We start from the raw sequence: 15393 nt of genomic DNA, 5'->3' as shown, positions 1-15393 counted from the left end.
TGTGAAAAAGGGACTTTGCAGTTTCGATGATAAATTTTACTTGAAAAATCCAATAACGAGTTGTGTGTTTAGATATTATAAATTGGAGAGAGAAAATAACATCAGTTTTATGTATCTAGAAAATATATACAGTCTGGTGGATACTTTTCAGAGTCGGTATCAGGCTTTTTACATAAATTAGGCCGTTAGTTTTCTCGTTTGAATTGTTTTACGTTGTCATTTCGGAGCCTTTTATAGCTGACTATGCGGTATGGGCTTTGCTTATTGTTGAAGGCCGTACCGTAACCTATTATAGTTGTTAATTTCTGTGCCATTTTAGTCTATTGTGGAGGGTTGTCTCATTGGCAATCATACCACATCTTCTTTTGTACAGTTAACAAAACTGGGGAAACAGAATTCCGAACCAAAAATTGGGCGGAATAAATCCCTAGTCTACAGGAAGCATGAGCAGTTCTAATACTTGGATCTTTACGACAATAAATTCGGGAAGGACCTATTTAATGCGATAATTATGTTTGTGATTAGAGCTATTAGATTTTCTCTTATCAATCTGGAATGATCTGGATTCACTCAAGACGGTCCTCCAGGCAGAGGAAGCAGCTGAGGTTAGTAATTAATTTGTTCAGCTTATAACTTTTACCGTTAAATTGAAATTCTACTTCCCTTTAATTGGTAAAGAACATTTCACTTTTTCACTTTTAAAGTTTTATGACTAATGTTTCTCTATCGTTCTGTTTGTAAAATGTATTATGTGTATGTTTATATCATTTGTCTCAAAATTATTGTTCAAAGTTTATATGACAATAAATATTTGAATTTGAATTGAATTGATTTTTTTTATTAATTAGGAGTCTTCACCCAAGATACCTCAACAGGAAGCTTCCAGTAGAGCAATCAGTTATCAGGCGACACCATTGGCGTATCATCATCCAGCACCACCTTAGCCTCAAACAACTGCACACAAATAAGCAGCAGCCTTCATACACCCCAACATATATTTATTTATACAACCCCCATTAGATCCTCCAGCAGGAAGTCGTCAGTTATACAAGTGTCACGAGGCTGTTCCTCTGAGGGATTAACCTCAGAAGAGGGGATTCCATTCGTCACAACTCGGCCGATTCCGTACTTCATAGAAGGAGAGTAGCGGAGTCACCCGAGGATTGCCGATTGGAGGGGATTCGCTTCGTACATTGACTACAATACTGCACCTAGCAGTCAGCAACGTGTTATCCCTGTAACAGAGACAGGAACAAACAAAAATGAGATATGAAAATATATCTCCCGTGTCATACTCTGAGGAAGCCGACAACTCCATTCCAGAAAATATTCTAGAAGAATTAATTCATTTTAACCAATTAAACTAAAATAAATACAACCTCCACCAAGTCCTCCAGCAGGAAGTCGTCAGTTATACCATTGTCACGAGGCTGTTCCTCTGAGGGATTAACCTCAAAAGAGAGGATTTGCTTCATACACTGACTACAATACTGCACTAAACAGTCAACAAATTGTGATCCCTGTGACAGAGACAGGAACACAAAATGAGATAGAAGGCCGACCACTCCATTCCAGAAAATATTCTGAAAATTAAATTCATTTTAACCAATTAAACTAAAATAAATATCAATGCACCTTTTTGTTGACATAAAATATCAATGATAGTGTCTTGTTTATTTGAAAAACCGTAATTTGATTTATTTGAAATATCAAGGATTTTCTTCCTTTCTTAGAGATAGTTAACCTTCATCGTATTTGGTTTAACTTTCTGATTTGTTATATTCAATGCTCCTCAACTTTTTACTTAACTTGATTTTGCTAGTATTTTGATTCAAGTGTCACTGAAGTGTCTTGTATATTCAAAATGGACATTTGAGTATAGATTATATATAAAATGGACATTTGAGTATAGATTATATATATAATCTATACTCAAATGTCCATTTTGAATATACAAGACACTTCAGTGACACTTGAATCAAAATACTAGCAAAATCATCTATACTCAAATGTCCATTTTGAATATACAAGACACTTCAGTGACACTTGAATCAAAATACTAGCAAAATCAAGTTAAGTTATATATATAATCTATACTCAAATGTCCATTTTGAATATACAAGACACTTCAGTGACACTTGAATCAAAATACTAGCAAAATCAAGTTAAGTAAAAAGTTGAGGAGCATTGAATATAACAAATCAGAAAGTTAAACCAAATACGATGAAGGTTAACTATCTCTAAGAAAGGAAGAAGATCCTTGATATTTCAAATAAATCAAATTACGGTTTTTCAAATAAACAAGACACTATCATTGATATTTTATGTCAACAAAAAGGTGCATTGATATTTATTTTAGTTTAATTGGTTAAAATGAATTTAATTTTTCAGAATATTTTCTGGAATGGATTGGTCGGCCTTCTATCTCATTTTGTGTTCCTGTCTCTGTCACAGGGATCACAATTTGTTGACTGTTTAGTGCAGTATTGTAGTCAGTGTACGAAGCAAATCCTCTCTTTTGAGGTTAATCCCTCAGAGGAACAGCCTCGTGACAATGGTATAACTGACGACTTCCTGCTGGAGGACTTGGTGGAGGTTGTATTTATTTTAGTTAAATTGGTTAAAATGAATTAAATCTTCCAGAATATTTTCTGGAATGGAGTTATCGGCTTCCTCAGAGTATGACACGGGAGATATATTTTCATATCTCATTTTTGTTTGTTCCTGTCTCTGTTACAGGGATAACACGTTGCTGACTGCTAGGTGCAGTATTGTAGTCAATGTACGAAGCGAATCCCCTCCAATCGGCAATCCTCGGGTGACTCCGCTACTCTCCTTCTATGAAGTACGGAATCGGCCGAGTTGTGACGAATGAAATCCTCTCTTCTGAGGATAATCTCTCAGAGGAACAGTCTCGTGACAATGGTATAACTGACGACTTCCTGCTGGAGGACTTGGTGGAGGTTGTATTTATTTTAGTTTAATTGGTTAAAATGAATTAATTCTTCTAGAATATTTTCTGGAATGGAGTTGTCGGCTTCCTCAGAGTATGACACGGGAGATATATTTTCATATCTCATTTTTGTTTGTTCCTGTCTCTGTTACAGGGATAACACGTTGTTGACTGCTAGGTGCAGTATTGTAGTCAATGTACGAAGCGAATCCCCTCCAATCGGCAATCCTCGGGTGACTCCGCTACTCTCCTTCTATGAAGTACGGAATCGGTCGAGTTGTGACGAATGGAATCCCCTCTTCTGAGGATAATCTCTCAGAGGAACAGCCTCTTGAAACTGGTATAACTGACGACTTCCTGCTGGAGGACCTAATGGGGGTTGTATAAATAAATATATGTTGGGGTGTATGAAGGCTGCTGCTTATTTGTGTGCAGTTGTTTGAGGTTGAGGTGGTGCTGGATTATGATACGCCAATGGTGTCGGCTGATAACTGATTGCTCTACTGGAAGCTTCCTGTTGAGGTATCTTGGGTGAAGACTCCTAATAAAAAAAAAATCAATTCAATTCAAATTCAAATATTTATTGTCATATAAACTTTGAACAATAATTTTGAGACAAATGATATAAACATACACATAATGTATTTCACAAACAAAACCATTGGTAAACATTAGTCATAAAACATAAAAAGCGAAAAAGTGAAATGTTCTTTACCAATTAAAGGGACAGTAGAATTTCAATTTAACGGGAACAGTTATAAGCTGAACAAGTTAATTACTAACCTCAGTTGCTTTCTCTGCCGGGAAGATCGTCTTGAGTGCATGAATCCAGATCCTTCCGGATTGGTCAGGGGAAATCTAATAAATCTAATCTCAAACTTATCCCATTAAATCGGGCCTTCCCAAACTTATTGTCGTAAAGAGATGGGTATAAGAACTGCTCATGCTTCCAGTAGACTAGGGATTTATTCCGCCCAATTTTTGGTTCGGAATTCTGTTTCCCCACTTTTGTTAACTGTTCGTTTGACAACTATATTCCTTGCCATTTTGATTCAAAATGATGAAGGAAATTGTTAGGTTTTTTACTTTTCTTCAAGATTACTTTTTCTACATATAACTCTCTGCAATTCTATTTTTAGGCTCTGTTGGAATTCATCTAAACCATTGTTTAACGGTCCAATTTGATGATTTATAAATTTATAACACTGCATTTTTTATATCCGCCTAAAGCAGAAGCGTATATCTGTTTCCGTTTACAGCTCTTCAAATTGCTGATGGCGCGGATACACATGTTGGATTAGAAAAATTCCACACATATACATAATGTTTAGCATTAGAGGGAGAACGCCTTCCTTTTCTAAAATCCTTGCAGTTGCAACAATGTCGCCTCTTAGTTCGTGAATAATAGACTTACACCAGCGTACATTTCTATTAAACCATTTTGTAATTGTTTTAGCTTCATTCTGTAATGAATCATGACTGCAGTATCGCACATTTTTGTATATGTAGATGAATTCTAATTTAAATATATTTATGTCTGTTTCACTTGATCTATAACATCAAAAGTAAGTTCAATACTTGTGGAAAGGTCATAATACAGTGAAACCTTTTAAAACTGAACCTCTTCGGGACTAAAAATTTTGTTCGGTATTGGCTGAAGTTCGGTTTTATCAGATTCACAACGCATATCAATTGATATCATGTTTAAGAACATGTTTGGTTTATACAGGTTTGTTTTCGGTTTATACAGGATTCGGTTTTATCCAGGTTTCACTGTACAACCATATTTTAAAGAGTTACTTAAGAATTTAAATTCCGAATGTCCATTAAAAATTCGTAGGATCTTTGCTTTTATTTCGAACTAGTGATCTAGAAATCTTAATGGGCGTAATTCTATTTGAAAAGCACTGGAGGGATATTTAAGTATTTCCGGTTTAAATACTAGTAAAGTTTTCAAATTCGCTATTTTAACTGAATAACATGTTGATTTAAAGGGGTGTAGAATTGATCTTAAGATGAATGACATATAATAGAATCAATTTTATCAAACGTGTAAATAAATAGGTTTTAATACAATTTTCTCGTATTTGATCTAATCAAACAAAAAATAAAGAAGACTTATAAAAAGAGTTATCATTCCGTTGTTTCAATTTCAGAAGCATTAGTAGTCCATTTCTGCTACTTTATATAATTTGCAAATATTGTTTTGCTAAAAGTGCTTTTCAAATGAAATAACACCCATTAAGATTTCTAGATCTACGGAAGCGTATTAGCGCCACACATTTGTTTTTTTCCCCTATATTTGCGTTATAAAAACATTTGCGATATAACGCAATTATCTTGATTTCAATTATTCATTAAGTTTTGTATAAATGTCATTCATTTCGGCTGTGATTTACTAGTAGATAAAAAAGAAACATACATACAAGGCCAAATCATTATAATAAATATGAATAGGAATAATGGAATACTTGAAGTGCAATTATAAATAAATTGAGACTGATTTGTGCATCAGAAAAGAATATAATTTAACAAGAAAATAGATATAGTGTAGTATATAGGCATATTTAAATAGAATATAATACAAAAATAATGTCACACAATTGTGAAACTTCAAAGTCAAATAGACAAAATTATCTTTCTGCTTTAAAATGAATTATTTTAATAAGGAAACATTTTTTTTTAATTTTAATGCAAGAAATCGGTTTTTTTTAAATCTCAGAATATGATAGATTTGAGATTCTTTGATAGAAAGTCATTGAATTTTCATTTCAATATAGTGAAGTCTTTTTAAAATGCTTGGGTAGCAGTTTGAATGGAGAGAACATAATTTTATTAATAAAACATCTTCATTCTATACATTTATTGCCAAAGGGTGGCTTGTTTGAATCTAATCAGCTTTAGACAGTTCTCAAACGAAAACTTACTTTGGAAGTATATTTATATTCGGTTATAGCTATATAAGCAGGGTTGATTTTTTTTCTTCTGTATAACCTCAATTTACTCAATTTTCTTTGAAATATATATACTAGTAGTAACATGGATATCGTTTTTGGGGGCCTTTATAGTTTGCTGTTCGGTGAGAGTCAATGCCTCGTGTTGAAGACCGTACTTTGGCCTATGATGGTTTACTTTTACAAATAGTGACTTAGATGGAGAGTTTTCTTATTGGCACTCATATACCACATCTTCGTATATTATTCTGCTCATTATTAGTCAATCATATGTTCTAATTATTCAAGCATTTGACTTTGCAATGACTACAAAGGTGAAAAATTTTAATATAATTTTATACAGCCTCCTCCATTAATAACTGCTGTTTCCTTTGAATCTTAAATAAGAAATAAGATAAAACAAATGATTGCCTTATAACGCATATCGCAAAAGTTTGCGTTATATCGAAAAGGTTTGCGTTAAACGCAAATGTTTGCGTTATAACGCAAAGGTTTGCATTTTAACGCAAAGATAGGGGAACAAAATTTTAAAAAAATGTGTGGTGCTTCCGTATAGATCACTTGTTCGAAATAAAAACAAATTTCCCTCGAATTTTAATTGTCTTTTGGGATTTAAATTACTAAGTAACTCTTTAAAATATGGACGTAATATGACCTTTCCACAAGTATTGAATTAAACTCATCATAGATAGATACCAGGATTAAAATTTTATATTTACGCCAGACGCGCGTTTCGTCTACAAAAAACTCATCAGTGACGCTCGAATTAAAAAATGTTTTAAAGGCCAAATAAAGTACGTAGTTGAAGAGCATTTAGGACCAAACATTCCTAAAAGTTTTGCCAAAAACATCTAAGGCCACACCAATTTAATTCCTTGTTCGACGGACCCGCCCGCACCTATTTTTTTCAAAGCAGAATTTTTTTATTTTTTTTTTATATTCCCGCTTCCCGCATCCGGAAATGTAATCGTGTCCATTTCCCGCACCGTTTTTTTTTTTGTTTTGTAAATATTATAAACAGATATTTGCATTTGTTTTTGTAATCACAATCTAACATGTATTTATAACGATTATAAACATATTTATATATATAAGCACCCAAGTACACTGTGTCAATGTCTGTGATAATATCTGATTCAGCATGAAACCCATTTTATAATTTTATCCCAAATTGCGAGTGCTGCGATATAAATAGAAAACAGAAGAAAATACCTGTACAGAACAAAACATTGGCTTCCTTCCCCCTTACTTAGATTCCCTATCAAAATATGTTCGTTGTTAGAAATAAACTTCAAAGAACTTCGGAAAGAAATGATTTCAACTGTAATATGCTGGCGATACAAAACTATCCATACCCCCTGCATGTTTATGCACCTGTCCTGATTGATTCAGGGGCCTGTCGTTCAGCAGTTAGATATCGTTCGTTGATGTTCATAAATATTATTTGGTATTTTCCCGTTTGTATATATATAAATTAGATCGTTGGTTTTCCTGTTCGAATTGTGTACACTTATAATTTTGGGGTCCCTTATAGCTTGCTGTTTGGTCTGGGTCAAAGCTCTGCCGTACGTACTATGACCAGATGACCTGTATTTGCTATTATCCCTCAGAAGGGCACATATGGTGTCATTTTACTGTTGTAAAAAAGAAACTTGAAGAAATACCAAGGATTTGCATAGTGTTACTATACAAATCCTTTGAAGAACTTAAAAAAATTAACTAAAAGAGAGGAGAAATACATCATATTTAAATAATTTTAAACAACATTACTATATTCTTGAAGAGAATTATTTATGATATTATTTATTTTGAATAATATTAAAGTAAATGTGTTAACATGGCCTAAGTCCAGGAATATTACAAAATTCTTGGGCATGTGTTGACCATTTAATACCAGATAGATATATAGTTCTTTGGGAAAATATGAGCTCTTTTGTACTAAAAAGTTTTATTTACAAAAAAATATATTGTAACTTATATTGACCCCTCATAAAAAGGAAATTTATAAAATTGAGGGGTTGTTCCGAACCTAATTATGACTTGGATGGAGAATTGTCTCATTAATTGGCACACATACATATACTAAATCTAATTATTCAATTATTTATTAGTGAACAGGGAAAAATACTTCATAAATTAAAGAAATGTCAAAGTACAAGTGATAAATCAAGTTTTAATATTGTCAAAACCTACTATTTTATGTTTACAAAAAAAAAATATAATCGCTCGCCTTTACTTTTCAAGCTTCGCCTCAAAAATTTGCAAAATAAATATTTTTTTATTAAAATTTTCAAATCGCTCGCTCGCCCCAATTTTTGGAGTCCAAAAGTCCGTAGAACAGAAATTTAAATTGGTGTGGCCTAAGGAACTTACGTTTGATGTTATAGATCAAGTGAAAACAGACATAGATATATTCAGAATCCGTCTAGATATACAAAAATGTGCGATAACTTCTTGTGGCTACTTTCATGATTCATTACCGAATGAAGCTAAAACAATTACAAAAAATTATCCATTTGACGTGGCTCGGTATTCGGTACTTATACATCCAGTCAATGTGTCATTTTTGCTGGTGTGTTTTGTATATGCGACTTTTTGTGTTTCTTTGGTTCTTATAACGTACATGTACCTCTGTACTTTAAAAGATTCCGTCATTCTTTTGGTAGTCATTATGTTATAGTTCTATTATAAATTAGAAATACTTAGAACAACTAAAGTCAAAAATATTTTAATCGAGTAGTGGTATAATTAACCGTTTTTTGATTTTTAGAAATTCTACAGAACTTCTGGACAACTTTAAATCTCGGTCTATAATTTTCTAAATTAATTCTATCATACTTTTGATTTTTTTAACCCTGTATGCCAACATTCCCCCATGTGTATTTTTTGTTTCGGTCTGATAATTTTATGCAGATTTATGGTTCTAGGAATTGAAAAAAGTCACTTATTAAATCAGTGTTCTACACTTATTTAGCCATGACTGAAGATATTGACTTGATATTCAGTGTATGTAAAGTGCGGATACCATTTTCACTGTATATGCCATGCATTTCTGATGTAGAATGGTAAATAAACAGACGAAAAAATTATGGTTTTTGAAGAAAATGAAGAAAATTGTTCACATGTATTATATTTAGTGATAAATAATACAAGTTATACAAAGTAAGGGATGGGAACGGGTTTTTATCGCGCCGAGAGCCATCCATACGTGAAATATATACCGAAATAGGTGAATATTTAGGACGTTTTACGAACAAATCGTGCAGGTGATTAAAAACTAGCAGGAAAGATGTAGTTGCAAAGGATATTCATTACAACACAATTATTAATGTTGTATAACGTAGAATAGCTTTTGTTATTCAGTTTGCCCATATTGTATTGAATTCCACTATGATGCTATCTTCATGCGAGTCATGTTTACTGTTGAATAATGATACTTTACTTTCATTTTCACTGTAGAGCGATTCTTTAGTATTGTATATGCGGTACATTTTCACTGTATGGATTTTATTAATTTTTATGCATTAAAATTTTAAGACTTCTCAATAAGCATAACAACTGATAGCATGGAGAAAGCCTGATTTGTACTCATTGTTCCAAACACTTCAAAAGCAGAACTGGGCAGTGACGGATCCAGAACTTTTTTTAGGCGGACCCGATGGCTGACCTAAAAAGGGGGGGGGGGCTCAAGTCATGCTTCAGTGATTCCCTATATAATCAACCAATTTTTTCAAAGGCCCCCCTGGATACGCCTATGCTGGCATAGCTTACCATATGCAGAAGAAAGCAACAGGAACTTTTAGTCACATCTGCTCGTTTTATAGTAAAACATTAAAAATGCTTCGCTGACCGCAGAGATCGAACCCTGAACAGTTGGGGCAAATTTGGAGCTTGATACTATTTGAATTTGGATTGTGATCAAATTTATGACGTTATATAGGTTTCTGACACAAGGTTAATTTGGTCGGAGATCTTAAATCGTATGCGTAATACTGTGCAACTGAAGGTTTCTTCCCGCCCATAACATTTTGTTTTCCTTCTAGGATAAATAACCATCAAACCAAATCCCAGTCTTTCCTTTCTGGTAATGAACCTTGTAGTACAATTTTAGAGAGGTCCATACACTTGAACACAAGATAATGTCTGGAAACTAGAAAAAATGTTTGTTTTGCCATTTCTTTTGCCCCTAATTTCTGCATGTTTGGAGCAATTATCCCCGAACAAAATCCCAGTCTTCCCTTTGTGATAATGCGAAAAAGATCCAAAAACGTACATACAAGTAATTATCCGGAAACTACAAACATGATTGTTTTTTGTCCCTTTTTGTTCCTTCATTCCTAAACTGTTAGTACCATAACCCCAAAATGAAACCTAACATCCTACTTGTGGTATTGAACACTGTGGTACAATTTCAGAACTATCAAAATTGTTATACACAAGTAATTATCCTGAAACTAAAAACATGCTTCTTTTATGCCCCTTTTTCGTAAACGGTTGGAACCAGCATCCCAACATTATCCCAACCTTCTTTTCGTGGTATTGAACCTTCTTTAAAATTTATATAGATCCATTCACTTAAATTAAAGTTGTCCGGAAACCAAATGGGTCTTCGGACGACACAGACGATAACGACATCATAGCAATATACGAACCGGGAAAAAAAAACATTGCGGGGAAACATTTCAGTTTACAGTTCACACATATCAATATTGTCGGAAAACGTATAAATGGCCAGCCAGTTTCTATAGACATATACAAGTTATAAATAGATATAAATATTAAAGTAATCAAATAAGTTTTTCATTTGTTGCAAGTCTATAATTATAACATTAATCTACAATAAAAATTCATCGCATTTTCGAAAATTCTACATCAGAAATGAATGCCATACAGTGACAATTCATCGCATCTATAGTGAAAATGGATCGCTTTTAATAACTGATATTCTATGTTATGTTGCTTTTATAACACATATTTGAACTTTAATACTGTCATTTTACATTAAAAAGACACATCATAATGAAAATATGTTAAAATTTAGTTTCAAATCAATTATTTTGGTATTTTCAAAACGTAAACAAATAAAGTTTTCCCATGATCCTTTATTCTACAATGAACATACTTGCATACAACAGTGAAAATGAACTTACTGGATTCGCACTTTATATACACTGATATTTTCATTTTATTTACACAATGACAAATTATAGAACAAGTAAGCATTTTGTTCCAGTATAATGATTTTTTACCCGGTAGGGGACTATGTATTGCCATGCAATACTCAGAATGTTTTTTTTTTAATACGTATGCATGTACAACATTTTTTATGCCCCATTTAAGAGCATCATGTTTTCTAGTCTGTTCGTCCGTCCGTCCGTCTGTCCCGCTTCAGGTTAAAGTTTTTGGTCAAGGTAGTTTTTGATGAAGTTGAAGTCCAATCAACTTGAAACTTAGTACGTATGTTCCACATGTTAAAGAAATATATATAAGAACAACAATATAATTGCGGGATCTTTTAAAGTACAGAGTTACGTCATATGAACCAAATAAACACAATAAGTCGCACATACAAAACACATCAGAAAACAATGAAGAGGGGGTACATGTATATGTAAACATGGCTCTGGTTATGATCATTCTTAGTTAAGAGTTAAAAGAACGAAATATAACAAATTACTTTTTTTTAAAACAAAATAAATAAAAAAGAAGTAGGTTTTTATAAAAACATTTACGCCATTACAAATGTTCATCAGATAACAGTATCCTGAAATTTGTAAAATTGTGTATCTTTAAAAAAAATATTTTTAAACCGGCCCCAAATAAGTATATTTACTTTTGAAATAATCACAAATACTAACTTAGCGTTTGAGAGAAATAATTCAGACCTATTTGGTTTCCCAAGCGCCCAACATTTAGGAGTAGCAGTGGTATGGGTGTCTTTCGCCATCTTGGATTGTAAAAAACAGAGAACCTAAGGTCTAGTTTTTTAATGAAGTTAGAAAAATTTGATGCAGGAATGCAGATAACGAATGTGAATTTTCATTTAAAAGAACAAATTTATAAGATTATAACTTATAGATATTAATATTTTTTACAAATGTAAGTTATTTTGGCTTGATTTGTAATGTTTTAAATTGTTATTTTACCTGTCACTCCCTGTAGTTTGAGTCATTTGTATTATATTTTTGAACATATATCACTATAAATTACGTTTTGGAAAAGTATAAACACTTCCTATCATTTTTAATTTAGACTCCCATACCACCTATAAATGATTGATTTCAGTTCCAAGTATTGATAGTCATACGACAGGAATACTCAATGTATGGTGTCGTAATAAACGTTGTGCTAGCTTTAACTAGTCCCTAGGTGTTAGGTACATATTTCGTGTGTATTCTTTAAAATATCGTGTATAAAGCATATCAAGTGATTATACATCATGGAATAGCAGTTAAGAAGTAACGGATTTTTATCCAACCACTAGATGGTTAAATTCGTAAATGCGAGTTACACCACTAAGATCACAAGCAAGACGAACCCATCTTAAACAAACTATGGATAATCGAAGGTGCAATCGATGGTTGGGCAGATCCTGCTCCAAATGTCATAGTCGTAAAAAGACGTCAAGAATTTGGCTAAATATACAGTCAATCTCATCTGTGACTCTGATTATTCCACAACTTTACCAATTTAAATTTACCACTGCTTGAATGAACTCTTAGTTAAATAGCTTTGTTGTGTGCAGCAACCTTCTATCATATTGAGACACGCAAGATCAGAGAATAAATTGAAATGTTCTTCTTTTCTTATTAACATTTGTTAAATATTTCATATATAGTAAATAACAATCAATCATTTTACTTATCGACCTCAGCCTACACGCTGATATTGGAGTCGCATCTTCATATCATGTCTTTATCAATCATTGCAATCAAAATTTTTGTTTCAATTTCTCAGATATTTTGGAATTTGTTTGCATAGCACATTGTTCAGCCGAGTGTACACGACTTCTATGTTGTCAGTGCAAATTTATTTTCATAAAAGTAAACGGCTCCAAATTTATTTCTTTAATTGCTTCACATGGAGTTCAACAGCGAATAGATTCGAATTGAAATTGAAACAACCTTTATAGAATCATAATGTGCAACACACAGGCTAAATAAGCTCATTTGAATCCTTTTACTGTCACTACATATATTGGATCCAGTTTTTTTGTCCTTGATTGTCTTATTTTTCACAATTACAGCCGATTTCATTGGGTGTGTAGATGAACGTAATATCTTTGGTTAGCTTGATTGTTAGCTGAACCGAGAAGTCATTACTGGGTAAGGTATACTTCTCTCCTTTCGAAGTAGCTTTGTCCTACATACTAGTCTATTCTTAAAGGAGGGTAATTTATCTAACCTCATAATGACTTCACGGTCCAGCTAGCAAGCAAACTAACTAAAGATTTTACATTTAGCTACACACTATATGAAATCGGCTTTAATCAGACTATAGAATCAATGTTCCATTTTTGAGTTGTCACGACTCACAAGATTATCAACACTACGTGACCTAGTCGATGATATCTACATACTGGTGAATACATTCTGTTCAAGATCACCAACACTGCGCGACCTAGTCGATGATATCTACATACTGGTGAATAGATTCTGTTTCTTCTTCAACTGATGCTTCTATATATTCATGGTCAGTTGTACTGTATGCATGTTCTTGATTATAGCTTGAAGTAGCAGAGTAATACCTAAAACAGAAGCTGTTTATACTACGGCAGCTGTTATGAAGATAAATGAACAAATCGTGTCTAGATTCGGAAATATAAAAATATAAAACTAGTATTTTGATCTTAGCACCTAAAAACTCATTAAGGAAGTTCGCTTGTCATGTTTTGAGAATTTTGTCAGATTTTCGGAATCCTCTGGCTTTATCCATTTGAATGCCTACAAAAATGGCCCATCGACCCCCATCTTTCTTTTTATAAATCTATAACATGTATAATGATAAGCCATATGTAAAAGTCTTTTAATTATTTTTTAGGCTTAAACTTGTCAATGATAGGGCTATGCAAAGTCAAGAGAGAATATTTTCCCGCCAAAATTTCATTGGCTAATATCTCGAAAACAAACTACATTGACCTTTATATTGTTTTTGCTCTTTTGTTTCATTTATTAGTCCCCTATCAATATAAACTAGTGTTACGAAAAGTTAACTATTTTGAAACTGAGGAGCGAACTCCCTTAAATCCATTGCATATGTCCGTAACTTTTATAAAAAATAGTTTGGTAACCATAATGTGTTGCTATGCAGTCTTTCTTCTTATTACTGTCTATCATTTAATTTGTTATGTTGTAAATGTGTTTTCATTGCTATAGCATATACATGATTTTTGCAATAAAGTATTCGGCATTCATTCGTATTACTGAATATTTTCATTAAATCAGAATCATTATTAAAAATTTATTTTTAAATTTAAGTTGAAAATTAATTTTGCTTCTTGTAGATTTACTAGATGAGACAGAGTCATTCAATCTGATGATACTTAATAAACACTTGTAAAAAACTTGAAATGACGAATTGATCAAATAGGGAAGATTGAATATATTTTTCCGAATATTGTGAAGGGGTCTATTTTAAGACAGTAACCATTTAAATTTATTTTTGACTTCACACTTTATCTAGAAACAAATGTCTATATGTCATGCGGGTTTTTTAACGTATATATATATTTTTTTGAAACTTGATACAGGAATTCATTAGATATTAGTTGTATACATGTTATAATAATATACAACTGCTACAATGTACATAATAAATTATATGCTATTGGTTTTTTTCAATTGCTTGTGTAGCCGTTGGTGCTTTAAATACAACCAAGTCAATATACTCTTGATTTGATTTTTTTTTACTGCTACAGTCTATGATCTAGATATTACATGTAAGAAAACAGAGGTTTTCTGTTTTTGTACATGTTTCCTACTTAGTAAAACTATCTGGATCATGTGTTTTTTGTTGTTGTTTGTCTTTGTTCATTCGTCAGTTTTTCGGAGAAGTCGTTTATAATTTGCTGGAATTCTTTATTTTGTTGTTCTATTCAATCGTTTGGTGATTTCTATTATCGAAAACGAATAATGCAAAAAATGTCACAATCGGAAATAGAACACACTGCGCCAGGTAGTTTCATATTCCGGAAACATTTTACTATGTTAGTCAATAAATAGACAATATCTCAAGTCGTACATTTGTGTAGTGATTTTCCTTATTGACGTGGTGGCAGCGAGATTACGTCCCACGTTCTTCGTACAAATGTGTGTAAGTCATTCCGTAATAAAAACATTACTGTGAACGCAAGTGAACGACAACCTAAATATTATCATAAACATGGCTAGTTCCACCCGGGATTCGAAGCAGTGGTGCTTAACAAAGATTGAAACTGTGAACACTTTTGAAAACTGGCGCCAGAACCTTATATATACATTATCTTTA

General features: G+C 32.7%; 2 long non-coding RNA genes across 2 annotated transcripts; one reads left to right on the top strand and one right to left on the bottom strand.

Moving 5' to 3' along the window:
* The first annotated feature begins 375 nt into the window (after positions 1-375).
* On the top strand, positions 376-1713 carry LOC143046740 (uncharacterized). Its single transcript, XR_012969252.1, has 2 exons — positions 376-605; positions 849-1713. It is a non-coding gene; the product is annotated as an uncharacterized LOC143046740 (long non-coding RNA).
* Positions 1714-2309: 596 nt separating this feature from the next.
* On the bottom strand, positions 2310-4490 carry LOC143046739 (uncharacterized). Its single transcript, XR_012969251.1, has 2 exons — positions 3737-4490; positions 2310-3494 (listed from the first exon to the last, which is right to left on the bottom strand). It is a non-coding gene; the product is annotated as an uncharacterized LOC143046739 (long non-coding RNA).
* Between the last annotated feature and the right edge of the window lie 10903 nt (positions 4491-15393).

This window comes from Mytilus galloprovincialis, chromosome 9 (genome assembly GCF_965363235.1).
Source record: "Mytilus galloprovincialis chromosome 9, xbMytGall1.hap1.1, whole genome shotgun sequence".
NCBI classification, from domain to species: domain Eukaryota; kingdom Metazoa; phylum Mollusca; class Bivalvia; order Mytilida; family Mytilidae; genus Mytilus; species Mytilus galloprovincialis.
The sequence above is the reverse complement of the archived record's forward strand: the minus strand, read 5'-3'. Positions and strand labels throughout refer to the sequence as shown.